Source organism: Mytilus edulis, chromosome 6 (genome assembly GCF_963676685.1).
Source record: "Mytilus edulis chromosome 6, xbMytEdul2.2, whole genome shotgun sequence".
NCBI lineage: Eukaryota > Metazoa > Mollusca > Bivalvia > Mytilida > Mytilidae > Mytilus > Mytilus edulis.
Window position 1 is genome coordinate 9,756,094 of NC_092349.1, and position 16,324 is coordinate 9,772,417.

Here is a 16,324-nt window from a genome sequence, read left to right on the forward strand (position 1 = left end):
GTGCAGTGACTCTGACAAAGTAAACGAAGTGTCCTTACTCTTGGAACTTAACCACATATATAATTTGTAACCTTTAAAACCTTTAACATTTTTGAACACTTCTGAACCTTTTAATTGCGTAACAACTGAAAACAATTGCTTTCAATAGGAATCTGATGTGTTGTTGTAGCAAAGGGTACTAAATGTTTTGATCTAGAAACGTCCAGTCTGTGTTGTTTTCATGATATCATTGTTGTAGTATATGCTTCTTTATTTAGATATGTCGATTTCAGTCGATTGTCGAGACTCTTTTTTGTTTATTAAAAGTGGAATGCAAAATCCTTAAATCAAACGAAGCCAAATCCTTAAATCAAACGAAGCCAAATCCTTAAATCAAACGAAGCCAAATCCTTAAATCAAACGAAGCCAAATCCTTAAATCAAATGCCTTTGATACAACATGTCATAAAACAAAAGTAATGTTAAACAAAACTGTTGGGTATCTTCATATCGGTCACTGTACATTTTACATGCGAATAACCCAAATTAATTTACACATATACAAGTTGTGTTATTTTGAAATGTTAACATATTTTGCGTTTTTGTGACATAGTCCCTTCAGGCTTTCCTAGTCAATCAATACTAAAAACGATGGAATACACAAAGTTAGCCAAAAAGGTTGGTTGCATAAAGTGATTTATTTCCACTTAGATTTCATATGAGTTTTGTTCTATTAACTAGAATATCATTTATACCACGGAGGTGTCAAACTATTACATTTTGATAGACTTTGCCAATCGTCAAACATGTCAATTATACACTGAAAGTTTTAATTCACCAGCTAATTGTTATTTGTAGTTTGTTTCTATCGTGTTTGTTTAAAGAATAATGGTGTAATGTTTAAATTGTTAACCTCCAGTTTTACGCGTATTGTGCAGGTCACGACAGGAATTAAATAATGGGCGTTGTATGACTAATCGGATGTTATGTATTTATAGAACATAATTGTGCTACAAAGAACATGTTAGTATCGCTATCGTTAACATGTAACCATTAATTTTAACAACAAATGGAAGTTTTTAACGACCTTGACTGGCTAAACAGCTTTGCACGGTCGGTTTTAATTTTAAAGACAAAAAATGGCTGTATATATATAATGACGGGTAAATGCAAAGACTAAAAGGCAACGAACGGCATTTTAACATTTTGATGACGAGATTGGTCTAACAAATTTATCAATTGTTTAACCTTATTAACCATTCATTTAAATGTTATTTCTCGATAACACTAATCAAACGGCGTAGTTGTATAAACATAACATTTAAAAATTGTCCTGAACTCGTGTTCAACAAAGAGCCTTGAGGATTTTCACAAGTAATTCACGTAGTCAGTATTTTTCTATTTTATTATTTGCGTCGTAAAAATTATTAAATCTTAAAGTTATTCAAAAAAATCGAATCACACAAATACCGAACGCCAAGGACAATTCAAAACGGAAAATCCCTACTCATTTCTACCTCAGTAATAGATTACTTTAGCTGTATTTGGCAAAACTTTTATGAATGTTTGGTCCTCAATGCTCTTCAACTTCGTACTTCATTTTGCCTTTTAAACATTTTTTATTCGAGCGTCACTGATGAGAGTCTTTTGTAGACGAAACGCGCGTCTGGCGTATTAAATTGTCTGGCGTTAATACATTTTTTTTATCCTGGTATCTATGAAGAGTTTATTCAAATGTCAAAATAAACAGCTAAAACACATCAGACGAATAGATAACAATTGTCATATTCCTGACTTGGTACACGCATTTTCTTATGTAGGATTAAACATGGTTTCATAGCTTACTACACCTCTCTCTTGTTTGACAGTCGTATGAAATTCAATCATATTTTACAACGATGTGTGGACAAAACAGACAGACATAATAGGTAAAAATGTCAAACAATGGCGTACATCAGTCAACATTATTCTAAAACCTTAATCACCATAAAAACAATCTATGTAACAAAGAAACACAAAAAGGCATGGTATGGACTTTGTTCATTGTTGAAGGCCGCACGGTGATCTTTAGTTGTTAATTTCTGAGTCATTTTGGTCTCTTGTGGAGAGTTGTCTTATTGCATTGCAATCATACCAAATCTTATTTTATGTAAATTTTAATAATAACAGAAAAGATAAATATAATATGGGCACTTCATTGACAAGTCACATGTGATGATGTCACTATGTCGTCATAAACATGTTGAGAATTGCGTATTGGATCTAATAAGAACATTAATCTTACAGTTTTAATGTACAATATATATGAGCAACAGCTTTTGTAAAATTGTTGCTAGTATCTAAGTATTGACAACAAGATTTCAAAACGCTGTTTTACACTACAAATGTTTTTGACGCCAATATGTTAGAAAAGGTATAAAAATTGTCTGACGAACTATAGTCTTATGAGCCTTTGAAAGATGTTGATAGAGAGAATAATGATAATTGGTCTTTTTTTTTTTAAATATTTAATGCACTCTTTTAGAGATAACAGATGCATCGAATTATGAAAATATAGAACATACAAGTCCTGAATAATGTTATTTTTTAAAACTAGCTATTATTAAAAAGGTACGGAAATAAAGGTCAGTCAACAGATATGTCCAAAGATCTATATACCATTGTGAATAGTTCCCCTTTTTCTTACTTGTTAAGTACTTTGTTTAACAAAATACAAACATGTGATAGCGGGAATAGCTAAAAATACTAGAACGTATACTGTATAACATTATATTAATAACACATAGCTGAGAGGTTGATAGAGCAGATTGGTACCCCCAGAAAACATTGTCAATCAGCTCTATCACCCTCTCAGCTATGTGTTATCTAACTTGTTATACTGAATGTCCAATCATTATTGTGTTTTACAGATTACTCTCGTTTTAAAAGTATTTTCTATGACGTCACGTACAACGTTACGGGTATTAGAAAAATCAACAATTTTTTTTTAAAATTTAAACAGTCAAATAATAAAATCTGAGTCAAAACGTAGAACTTAGGTATTGTATTTAAATACTTGATGTAAATTCAATTCATTGTCCTTTAATTTATCTATTTCTGATTTCAAATAAATGGTCACCCTCTCAGCCATGTTATCGAGTAAATAAATACCCTCGTATTAGTCAATCAAAATATGACATTTTAACGTGAAGTATAATAAACTATAATATAAACACGGCCGACATCCGGTAAAGCAACTATACAAACACATAAAAACAACAATGGACTTTGTTTGTTCATAATAGAAAAAAAACATTATTACATTGCACAAGATGTGGTAATAATGTTATATGTAATATGACCAGGAAAACAACCAATCGAAAGAAAATACTCCACATAAAGTTTAAACAAATGGACTTAATTCATCAGAAAATATATACGTTATATTTGAAATATAATTGTCCCCAAGTAAGCTTTCTCGTATGTATTAACAACATTTTGAACTATTCCAAGTTTTACCTTTAGATAGGATTTACACTACATTACCTGTAAAATCATGATTCTCATAAATCACATTTAATAAAAATGATAACCCTTTTAACTTCAGTCGCGACAGACAGAACATGTGACCATCTTAAAAATATTAAATCTTAAAATACTAATGTCAAAAGCATTGAATGTAATCGTTTAATTCTAAACTATACTGTGATTATATGTAAATAGTTATCAAAGGTATCAGGATTATAATTTAGTACGCCAGACGCGAGTTTCGTCTACACAAGACTCATCAGTGACGCTCATATCCAAATATGTATAAAGCCAAACAAGTACAGAGTTGAAGAGCATTGAGGATCCAAAATTCCAAAAATGTGTGCCAATTATATGTAAAATTAGGTAAATAAAGGTCATCTTTCCTTAGTAATATTGATTTTTTACAAAATCTCAAAATTTCTTTTGGTTCTGTTTAACATTCGGAAACAACTTATAAATAAACTACAACTACATATAATTGAAAATGGCAATTTTATCTTTTTACATGGCCGAATGCCAGTTATATTCTAAACTTATTTATCACTCGTGAGAAACTTATCTACATTGAAGATAACAGATTAAACTTTGAAGCAGACGACGACAATAAATGGCGGTTTGCCGATGATCGTTGCAGTAAACCTTGCATTTATAGCATATGTACACCTATTCATTTCAATTTGGCCGTGCAGACTATTTAATCACATACAATTAATAAACAATAACCTTAAAGATATCCAAACATCAATATGGGTTTAAACTATACGACAGAAATGTTTTAAATCAACATGTCTGGTCGCTTTATTCAACGCATGACATATTATCCTATAATATATATTTATTATACTTGGTATGTTATATATTTTAAACGTTAATAAAAAAAAAGCTGTTCGTAGAACACAAGTATATATAAATGCAGCTGATTGCTTCTTTATTAAACTATAACCGCGTTTGTAAATGACCTATTTCATATCAGTCTTTTTCCGTTAGATACCGGTGTAAGGCTCATTAATGGTGTATTTATATAAAGTACTAGAGTCCTGAAGATAAACAATAGCAGTGCGTCACAGTTCAGACAAAGTTTTAAGTGGTAAGTTTTTATGTATAATATTTTCTCTGGTGATTATTGAACTGTAAACTATTGTAAGTCGCGTATTTGTTATTAGGAGGTATAGCAGAAGAAATTAAATCTTAAAATAGAAACATTTTTATCAATCACGTTACCTATAGAGTTGTCTGCGTTGACAAGCAGATTATTCTGTTAATATATATAACACCACGTGCAACCGGCCAGTAAGTTTCTTATTTAATTGCATACACTGTTTATGTACTTGTTTTGTTCTTGTAGGTTTGAATTCGTTTATTTATAGTAGTGTTATCTCTATAGGAGGTTATCTGTAGTTTTTATACAAGCATGTATTTATGGTATTTTCACACATGTTAAACATTTTCAAATGATATCATTATTAATAGCTTTGGGTATATATATATATATAACATTTAGATACAACACAGCATTATGTGATGAATAATTTCGTTCTCTGAACAATGTTTTACAGCAGAAGGTACGTTAATTGCCATTATTTCCGTCTGAAATTTGCAATTTTACAAACGTACTGTTAATAGGTTGACAGAAACGTCAGTTATGATGTCACATGCGATTATTAGACGTAGATTAGCCAAGGTACTCATATTGTCCTGTAATCATCAATTACACTTTTCAACAGTTTCTCTCAAGGTTGTGATTATTACAAACGCGTCACTAGTAATAAGAAAAATTAGAAATACAAACTCACAAAAAGCAACATAGAATGTATTAATGAATTACATCTTTATGTTAATACATTGATATAAACGCTAAGGAAGTCCTACTATAACACGTGTGTTATTTTCTTTGTCGACAGCTGTACCATGCACAATTAATATATCGTTCTTTTGTTTTCAGATACGTTAAATGTATGACTTAAAACGGACAAATCGACAACTTTAAAGGTAATAAATGATTTTGTAAAACTAAGAACTATTTATTTTTTCATTCAAAACGATAACAATTATCACAAAGTTTTTTTTTTAAAGAACTTTCTTGCATGTTTGTTGAAATCGATATTTTGAAATCAAAGATGGTAAAATCAATATAAGAAAACTTTTTTTTCAAATTCGAATTGTAGATATATACAAACCACTCTTTTTAACTTTTTTCCTGGGTATGATTTTTTGCAGTTCTTGTGAAACGTCTCTAAACCGAATAACATTCATTTGAAACATAAAAAATAAAACCACCGTAATATGATTTAACATGTATAGCTGAAACTTGAACAACAAAACACTGTATCATCAACTATACACACTTATATAGAAAACTTTGCATTTGTGTAATATAGTCGTTGCTAGGGATTTTAAATGTACAGACTAAATGAAAATAAACTCATAAGCAATGATCATTTGAGCAAAGATCATAGATATCAAATCTACACAATGTCTTCTAAAGTCGAAGAGTAAAACAATAATATAAGTGAGAAAAAAACCAGAAGAATATAAAACGAGGAACAAATGGACTTACATTCATTTGAAGAAATACAAACATAAGAAAAATGACCAGATACTTCAAAACACAGGTAATTTTGTGCGCTTTTTTTTTAAATCTAGCCTCAACTTCAACGTGTTTATGAAAATGTAAAAAAAATTCCCGAATCGTTGAAATGAAAGAAAAATATATTTTATGGCAGCATATAAAAAAAGTTATCTCTTTTATACTAGGTTTTCTTTTTAGAGAGACGAAATACAGACAGATTGGTGCTCCAGGTAATAAATATATATGTATATATATACAACTCGTCTAAACATCACCCCAACAATGTTAGATCTGTAAATTTGCTTTCGCAAATTTTTGGTTCTTCCCTCGCCGGGATTCGATATCGTGTCACCAAATCGCCTGCACTGCAGCCGTCCCGCTAGACCACACGATTACCTGGGCTCTCAAATAAAGACCATATTTTCAACTTTGTCACTTTACAATGATAATTTCATCAAATGTGAATAATTAGGACATCATGAGACATTACTTCAAAAGAATCTGATTTAAAAAAAAAACTCCAGTAATGTATTCCAAACAGGTTAATGCCTAAAACTACTGTTCAGACAGACAACCAATGAGTCATACGGTTAATGGAAAAAAATGCGTTTCCTTCAGAGCTAGAAAAATACAAATTTAGCGTATTTTCGTATGAGACAGGACAATCCGATGGCCAGTCTTTTTAACAGGCGATACTAAAATGTAAAAATAAAAACAAAACAAAACTTAAAATACATAAAAAAAAGTAACAAGTGCTTAAACAATATCTTCTCAGTCAATGCAACTTTGTGTAATGCAATCTGATAGTATTCAAACCGCCTGTTTGAACCGCTGGCATCATACCACTTGCTAATGAACAACATTATTGCCTTATAAAAAGCCTATGAAAAACTATATGTCACATGATATCATATGTCAAGTAAGATGACAAATGCATAAGTGAAAGAAAGATAGTCACCACTATAGTCTGTAAAATGAAAAAGACAGATTATTTGTTAATCGGTTAAAACATGTATGTGCAAATCTAAGGATTTAACAATTTGAAACAGGTGGAAGAACCTTCATGAAACCGATTGCTGTGAAACCTTCGAATGAGAAACATAATGTTTTGAATGGTAAATTTCTAGCGAATTCATTATTTAAAGTTGTTTAATTCTTATCTCTTATTATCACTACTAATATTTTACTATTACTGTCTTTCATAACAGTATAATGTTCAAATTTGAATAATACTTACACGATTGTAACATCGGTGAAATAAATTATCGACAAACGTATCAGTCAGATTAGTACATGCATATTTTTTCTACTATACATCTGGTGAGTAAGAGTAATCGATATGTCTGAAACCCGTTTGGTACAAGAATAAAACCTTGCTTGTTCCGAGTGGTGTTCAAATGTTCTTTGACTGAGACTCAATTATTCATCACAAATTTGGTAAAAGGGTAAACTACAAACCACAAATAACTCGGGAAATTCTGATCAAACGACGTAAGCCCAGGTTGACAATCTACTTGATCACTCTTTCTGTTATTCAATTTATTACAATGGCTATTATTTATTTGTATGTTTTAACAGATGTATTACTGACATTAAGAAAGGTATCATTATTGAACTGTTGCCTGCTTAGTAATGTGTTTGAGAAGAATTTATCCTGTGAATAAATAAATAAAAACAACTATTGATATTCTGACGAAACAATACATATTTTAGATTTTATATTATAGTTTACTTATGTTTCAAATCGCCAGGGAGAAGACAAGAGAATGGTCATACATTGAAAAAAAACAGGTATCTATGTTACAAAAATAAAATGTGCAACGTTTAAGTGAAAGGCGGTACTGTATAATGATAATAGGCTTATTTATTTTGTGATTAATTGCTTGTCATCCGGTCATTAATAAGACTTTAAGAGGTGTCGGGTGTAGATATAGATATACAATTGTTGGTGACATAGGAAATACCTGATTATAACATATAATATATCAAAAATTCGCAATCTTCATTTTTATTTAGATAATACTGATACAAATATCCAGAAGAATGTTCTGCTTATTGTCAATTTTAAAATGTCATTAGAATATAAAAATACTCCAGATAGAAAAAAATCCTTGAACAAACTTTTTAATTATTAAATACAACAATCTTTTTTCATATAAGGGTCTTTGAAAAAGACATTAAACAAATAAACTTGCCATCAGATGAAATAGCAATGCCCTCTAAAAACTAGACAACACATATAACCATATATGTGTGCCAATGTCATTTCGCTCAAAAACGTCGTAATCTTCACATTGATGTCCTTCTTTTTGGCTTTTTTAACGGTGAACTGGTTTACAGTCTTACTGAAATTTACTCCTATTCTATTTAATACATACTCAGACATTGCAAATTGGGTGGATACAGTCTTTAATCAAGGCAAGATAAAAGATAATGATTATATTTTATTCTGTTGCAGGAGCAATCGATTTGGTTATTTCAATTAGAATGTAACAAAATGAAACAAAATGTTAACAACGAACGAACTATTACTAATGAAAATTGATAACTATACAAAACAAAATCACTAATTTGTCAAATTGGAAGGGAGAATGCATTATAAACTGAAGTTGAAATGACATAATTATGGACTTGTCGTAGTTTTTATTTTGGTTTCTCCTAACCGTTACTCTCAACGTCTTATGTGATGCGCAAAATATCTAATATTTCAAATAAACAGACAACTAATATCGACGATACAAAAATGACATTCAAAACAAATTGAAGAATAACTAAGACAAACATTGGCCACAAATTAAAAAAAAATGTAAATAACAGATAATAAAACACTTCAAAGAAAATTAAAGACGGATCAACAGTAGCCACACACAACAACCTCGAAGGGTAGTCTGAAAAGATACATTTGGTGAAAGTGTAGAACACATATATTTTATTAAAAGATTAATCTGTCAAGCTTTAAATTTGAAATTATTTATAATCATTAACACATTGATGTATCATATTGATTTGGAACTGAAGTCAAATAATGATACGTCATTCAAAGAAAAGAAAAATATAAACAGAAAATCAAAATCATCAACTGTATATTTCGTCAGAAATTAAAATATGAACCTAAATACAGAAATGAATGATACCACACATACTGTCAAGTCTGCTTCATATCTAGAATTAACAATAAAGGTAGGTGGAGAAGTGAACTTTCAGACACTAGAAAGATGAGTTATCAACTTTTCCCTAATAAACTTTCCATCTCTCCGTCTTAATTTGCTTTCCTGTAGCGACTGTATATAGAGTAAAGCTGAACCGGATGATATGATATTCCGGTGCTTGAATATATTTTCACCATATTGTTTTGCTGCTTACAAGAAATGTTTTCAGCCAAGGGTTTCAAATGGTAAAATGGAAGTAGACTAGTGACTACATTATTTTAACGAACCATTTCACTTTGCCGCTATCAAAAACTTTGCTGCTTTCAAGATGAAATCACTTTAGTTTTAACTTCTATTAGTGGATCAAAATCATTCATTTCATTGGCTTTTGTCATTATTCTTAATTGGAAATATTGTTGGCGTAATTCTCTTTTAAGACCGCATATGGAAATTAGTTTCATATCATCAAATAGTGTGTGTATGTGTAATACAACTCAAGACAATCATTGTATACTGTCATAAAGAGATATAAACATCCAGCCAGATTGCAAAGGCTGTGTTACATTCCAACAGAAATAATATGTTTTATTCATATTATAAAAGCGTGTATCATATGGCTTTTTCAATATCGCACACCGTATAAATTCTGACAAATACAACTCCTCGAGCTCAGTTGTAGAAATTATACTGGTGTTTGGTGCTTTACGATTATGATATTGAAAATCCATATAATATTCTCTGTCTATTTTGTTTTTATTATATTATTTTTAGAAATATACTCGAAGATAACAGATAACATGGGTAAGTGTTTGGTGATAACAGTTACTGTGGATTCATAATTATTTGTTGGGTACCAATTTTCGTGGATTTAATTGGTACATGTGAACCACGAAATTAAATGTTCAACGAAAGAGAAATTTGTTTAGACTTATTTACAGACTTTGTCAAAACCACGAAATTAAATAACCACGAACATGCAAGTTTTCCTTTATCCAGGAAAATTGGTATCCATGAAAAAAAAATGAATCAACAGTATTTTATAAAAATAAAAGTTAAAAATTGATATACAGAATAAGTCACATCTTTTCGATATTCCTTAAAACTCCTAAACAAATAGTTCGCTTTGTGTAATATTGTTGAGTATTAAGATCGATCAGATGATTTTAACATTCGATCGAAATATCAATGAATTTAGTTTAAATTATTTTACATCAAAGACAAAAAAAGACAGCATTGTTCATACTTTGTCAATATGTCATGCCATTATGAACATTCTATAAAAGATAAGGGTGTCGAAGCTTTGTCTTCGTACTACAGGTTTTGCTAAGGAGTCAGATTCTCTATAAGGACTGCTTCTGGAAAAAAGCCTAATCGAATGAATTTTAAAACGAGACTTGAGATGTAAGTTCGTATACAATATAATTACTGTTCTTTCTAAGATTTAAACAAAAATAGAAGGACCATTTTCTTGCTACATAATAAAATCGTTAAATGCGCTGTACATTCCCTTATGAAAATACATTTATGAGTTATCTTCCCTGAATTAACAAACGTAGAATTTGGAATTGATGAAAACATTTCTTTCAATGTAAATAAGATTAAGATATTTTTTTCATTGAACTATATTCTATTTCTGAATTTAATTTGGTAAATTAATTTCATTTTTTTAAAATATCGAGCTTAGTACTACCTTTTATTAAAATTAATTAAAACCCCGATCCACTTTCAAAGCGAATAAAATATTAGAGCACACATTTTTCAAAACTGTAGATTTGATTTGAGAAACTAACATGACTAAATGAATAAGATGTACAAAAGATGTTTACCAATTTTAGAATTAGAAACAACTCTGATTATTTAAATAGGATGTTGCTATGTTAAACAAAATTACAGTACATCTATAAATGTTTGAGTATATTAAATTGTGTAAAGCTGTTTTTGTAGCATATGAATATTTAAAATCATTTCATTAAAAATAAAATACAAGTAAAACCCAATAAACAAGAGTCAATATATAATACTGTCAAAAAAGGAAGCAAAAACGACTGTAAACAAACAATAAAAACTACATGTTTCAAAATTAGGTATATGCTTAATCAGAACAATGTATGGGGAGGAGTATTGGTTATCGAGTTTTCCTTCTGACCGCCTTCTCATGTCAGCTAAATATATGTTTAAAATCAATGTTCACATCCAAAAACAATATTTTCCTTTTATATTATTGGAAATATGTAACAGATATAAATGACTTAAACAATTATTATTTGCGACGTCATTTACAAGGCGGAAATTCGTCAATATATTGCATCAGGTTTCAATAGTACAAGGATGTATATATTTCCTGTTTGTTTGTTATACAAACGATACAAAGCAATAGTATGTGTTTTAGAATAAAGAAAACTTCTTACTTTGTCTATTTTATATTTGTTGACTATTGTTCTTTTTGATATATGTGAAAAGCAAGTTTTGTTAATCTTCAAACTATCGAGTCATATAACAAAAAAAAACATATAGAAAACATTTATGTGTAATTTTAATGTAACACATGGTCCACTTTAATGGGCCTTGTCCTACCCAATATTTTCCGTTGTTCGGGATTTTTTTGTAATTCCGTTTGACTAGTTTGTTCATGGTGTTTTCTTTTCTTTCTACAACGATGCTTGCTTTTATGTACCGTTGTGGTTCTTGTCTTATGTTTACGTATGGTTTCGTTTGCACTGTTTGTATCTTTTATCGTTCTCGTAGCAAAAAAGGGTCCTATGACCTGGGGGTCGCTCGTATAAACATTTGATTGAAGAAGTAGCTATTGAACTTACATGTGAATACCTGTACAGGGAAAGTATTTGCATCATTGTTCCTCCTTTTCCCATAATTTACGAAACATTACTGTACATAAAAATGAAAATGAACATTTTGTGTTTGTAATAAAATCATGGGATCACAACAATCAAACATGTCATAAAACTGGGAATAGAAACGATGAATGAGTCAATGAGACAAAAATATTATCAAAAGGCAGAAAAAAACAATCAATGGGTTTGTGTTCGATCGAAATTGTACGAATTGTAGTGCCGTTATTTGGCCTAAAATAGTTTTTTTCTTTTATTATGTCGTCATTTAATTGATTCAGTTATAAGAATCATAAATCAATGTGTTAGTCTTGTTGACCTGTTGGTTACTGTTAGAAGCTTTTAAAAGTTACATTTACAATGAGCAGTGTTTGATATCTAATGGAAATACAAAAGTTGTACATAGTTTCCATTGATCTTCGTTTCAGTTATCAAACGTCCCCAAATTAATTTAATTTAGTATTGCTTTGTATTTAACTTATATATTTTGGATGAGTCTGAGTTTATACTTAGTTTGTACAATTAAAACAAATAAAATGTTTACCTTTTATGACAAATGATTATTCTTTTTTTCAATTTTGTGTGCTGCTGAGAGATTTTTATTTGGGCTTTTTTTACCCAAAATCACCACGTTACGACATAAATGGGATGTCTTGCTAACATAATGATAACAAAAAAAAACATTTACTCTGAATATACCTAAATGTGTCAATTGAAAAGTATTATTTGACCAAAAAGTGAATCCATAAATTTCGGAGCTTTCTTGACTCGTGACTCTGGTTTATAATTTAGGATATGTTTGGGAATATGTATTGGAACCTTTTTAGTTTATTGATATCTTAAATATTAGTAAATTGTTTCGAAATCTAAACATCTCATCAACCTCCTGTCACAATTAGTGTGAGACCAAAGCTTCTGTTAAACATAATCGGAACCTTTTTTCAAACCGTGCTCTACTGGCCATATGATGTAAGAGGGAAAATGTTGTATACTACTGTATTATGTGTATATCTAAGTGTTGTTATATAAAAGTAAGCCATGTAACTTCCGTGGTAAATCTTAAATTGAAACTTCCGTATTCGCTGTAATTTTACAATTTTCCTTGATGAGGTTTTCAGTTTCACGAGTATGAAAAGAAATCATACTTCCTGTTTCCATAATCAAACGGAAATGGATACTATTATAAAATACATATATATCAAGATCTCCATTTGTATGTTACCTGAACAGATTTTTAAAATGGAGGATTCGTTAAAGGTTTGTGTCGAGTGGTCATGTATGTTTATGTACCGTGATGAATTTCTATTCGAGTTTATGCCATTTAAGACCTAATTGTTTTATTTGAAAATATTGTTGAATTTCAAGGAATTGTTTGAATCGTCATTCATTATATGTTACAGTTTTTACACATGTTAATAGAATGCAGATATGAATATTAAGAAATAAAACAAATTATGACAAAGGGCATAACATTATTGTATATGTTGTAACCTTTCAATTCTTATATTAAAAATAAGACTCTGTTTGTACTAGATCCTGAAACAATTGTCCCTCATTCAATTCACCTATATCCTATTTTTTTTTACATTTCCACAATGATTGACAATGCCAGTGACAATTAAAGAAAGATTGTTTTTAATATACAATGTACAAAGATACATAAGGATTATTAAACATGTCATATCATCATTATCATTGAATGGACCGAAACAACAAAGCAGGATAAAACCAGAGCAACAAGATATACCAGATTGATAGTCGGATGTAAATAGATTGAGGGTCTTTTCCATAAACTCATGTTAATCTGTTCCTGTGAACATCAAGATATCAAGCACGCATCTTCCATGGCAGAAGAAAAATAAAAGGTGTAAGGACCAATATGTCCAACTCTACAAACAAGGAAATAAATGCAAAGCCGACCTTGTGAAAAACAGTTGATCATAAAAAGGAACGATCATAAAATATTATCTTTAGTTCTCTATGTTGTGTCATGTGTACTATTGTTTGTCTGTTTGTCTTTTTTCATTTTTAGCCATGGCGTTGTCAGTTTATTTTCGATTTATGAGTTTGACTGTCCCTTTAGGTATCTTTCGTCCCTCTTTTAGAATAAAATGAAAATATGTTAATTTTGTCCATCATGATTCATGTCCTTCTTTTTCGTTGTGGTTTTACATTAGAAAACATTGTCAGTATAGTAATAAAAAGACTTATTGTTCGGTATGATATTGGTCTATTCTTTATTGTAGCTCTTCAATTAAATATCTTTGAGTTGCTATTTGTAAACAAAGATTTCCTTCCACACTTTATCGAATTGATAACGTCAGCATTGGTGTTGGTACTCGTTGTGTTACTTCGACTATCATTGGCAAACGGTTTGTTGTAAATAAGGCAACAGCAGTATACCGTTGTTCGACGTACACTGTAGCAAACATGACGTCTAGTATGTCAGAGAAGTGTTCAATAGTTAATCCACTCGATCAGTGAAAAAAATGTGTATATATGTTTTACAAAAATCGTTTAACTTCAGTACATTTCAATAAGCTAAGCTCCAGTTATTTGGAATCGATGCCGTAACTAAGGTATTCGTGTATTGTATTCTATTCACAAATATATTTGACAAAGCAATTTGATATTCTGAATCTACCTGGCCAATTTGGAACATATCAAACGATAACATTTCGAGGTATGTCCCAAAGAGTGGTTTTTGACATTGTGGTCAATAGTAGATATATTTTCTTCAATTCTTTAGATGACTTATTTCATTTTCAATTTTCAAAATTAATATTTTCCAAAACGGATCATCTATTGTTGAGATTGAATAAAATTAGAACTGTATCGTTGATGATTTATTACATGAATATAATTGAAAAATTTAATGTTCATGTCGTGTTACGGTAGCTGAAACATCTAATTAATTTAGCCTGGCTTAATGTGCTACGTTAATAAGCTTACAAATAAGTTGGAAGTTCTGTATCATTGTTTTCTGTCATTTAAGTTAACCTTTCGGTAGCAGCGTGAAGACCTTTAAATGTGGACAAACTGGTGTTGTTGGGTTTTTTTTTATCAGAAAACAAACATAAAGAAAGGTTTCTGGTAATAATTCAAAAGTTCTTGACCACAATCTGTTATTAATCTGTTCATAACCATGTTAAGTCTTTAGTTTTCTATGTTGTGGTATGTGTACTGTTTGTCGTGTGGTTGTCAGATTGTTAGATTTCTCCAACGAAAAAAAAAACAGTTTTGTGACGTCTGCAAGTCTTAAACTATTATCATTGAAAATACAAGTTTCTTGCGCCACATGATTCAAGTTGATCACCGGGCGGTGCTTTACTTTTTTATAAAAGGTAAAATTTAGTATGAAAAACAAGATAAAGAACTTGAACTCAACGAATTACCTTCACTGGTGAACTCACATAATACGGAGAGATATAAGTCGAGTCGAAAGTAATTATATGCAAGTGCATTCTCTTTCCTTGTCTATATCGAGCTCTACATAATTCATCATATACCTTTTTTAACAACATGATGTCCCTTAAGGTAGATGGGGTGTCTAAATTATAATCCATAGAATCTGTTAATAATTTGCCAAAATGTAGTTCATATCCTGCTTGTTTGAAAACATTAATAAAAAGAATGGGTCACCGGACTTATTTTCACGCTACAGGTTGTTCAAAATTGTCCAGATTGTGTATAGATTATGCATGGAAAACCCATTTTTCCGCCATAAAACGCAAACCACACCATAGAATTTTGAGATAAAATATGAGAAGATAGCTTCAATATTATGCTTTCAGATAAGAAAAAGAAAAAATGGGGTCACCGGACTCGTTTTCTTGCTACATGTAAAAATGGGTAAATTCCTAACACATTCTATTGTAAAAGTAACACTATCTGGATTATCTGCCCTTGTATTTGAGTTGCCTCCCCTTATTTGACAAAGTTGGAAAAAAATGAATCAAACAAAAGAATTCTTATTTTTGTAAAATACAATCATAAATATGATCAAACATGGCATTTTCTATATTATTATGAAAATTCTTACACATTAATTACCTACTACTATCAAAATTTGAACATTTCATCAAAGATCTAGACCTTGTTTTCTGGTATTTCAAAATCCAAGATGGAGGAAGACACCCTATCTACCTTAAGTATTTTTGTTTATGTATGGACATAATCATACACCATATGCTATGAAGTACTTTGATGTTTGGCTTATTAATACTGTAAACACCATAATTATATTGTATTATAAATTGATTGTTATAT

The 16,324-nt window shown here is 30.2% G+C and overlaps 1 protein-coding gene across 2 annotated transcripts in view; it reads left to right on the top strand.

Annotated features, from left to right (window-relative positions):
• Positions 1-4,361: 4,361 nt before the first annotated feature.
• The window catches only part of LOC139527075 (golgin subfamily A member 4-like), a 43,480-nt gene continuing 31,517 nt past the window's right edge, over positions 4,362-16,324 (top strand). The window contains exons 1-5 of one of the 2 annotated variants that reach the window (XM_071322334.1): positions 4,362-4,575; positions 5,431-5,477; positions 6,256-6,287; positions 7,809-7,848; positions 9,978-10,007. The gene's annotated coding sequence lies outside the window, so the exon portion shown is untranslated. Of the gene's footprint in view, positions 4,576-4,707; positions 4,779-5,430; positions 5,478-6,255; positions 6,288-7,808; positions 7,849-9,977; positions 10,008-16,324 lie in introns of those variants that run through there. The other variant, XM_071322335.1, reaches the window with a different exon arrangement.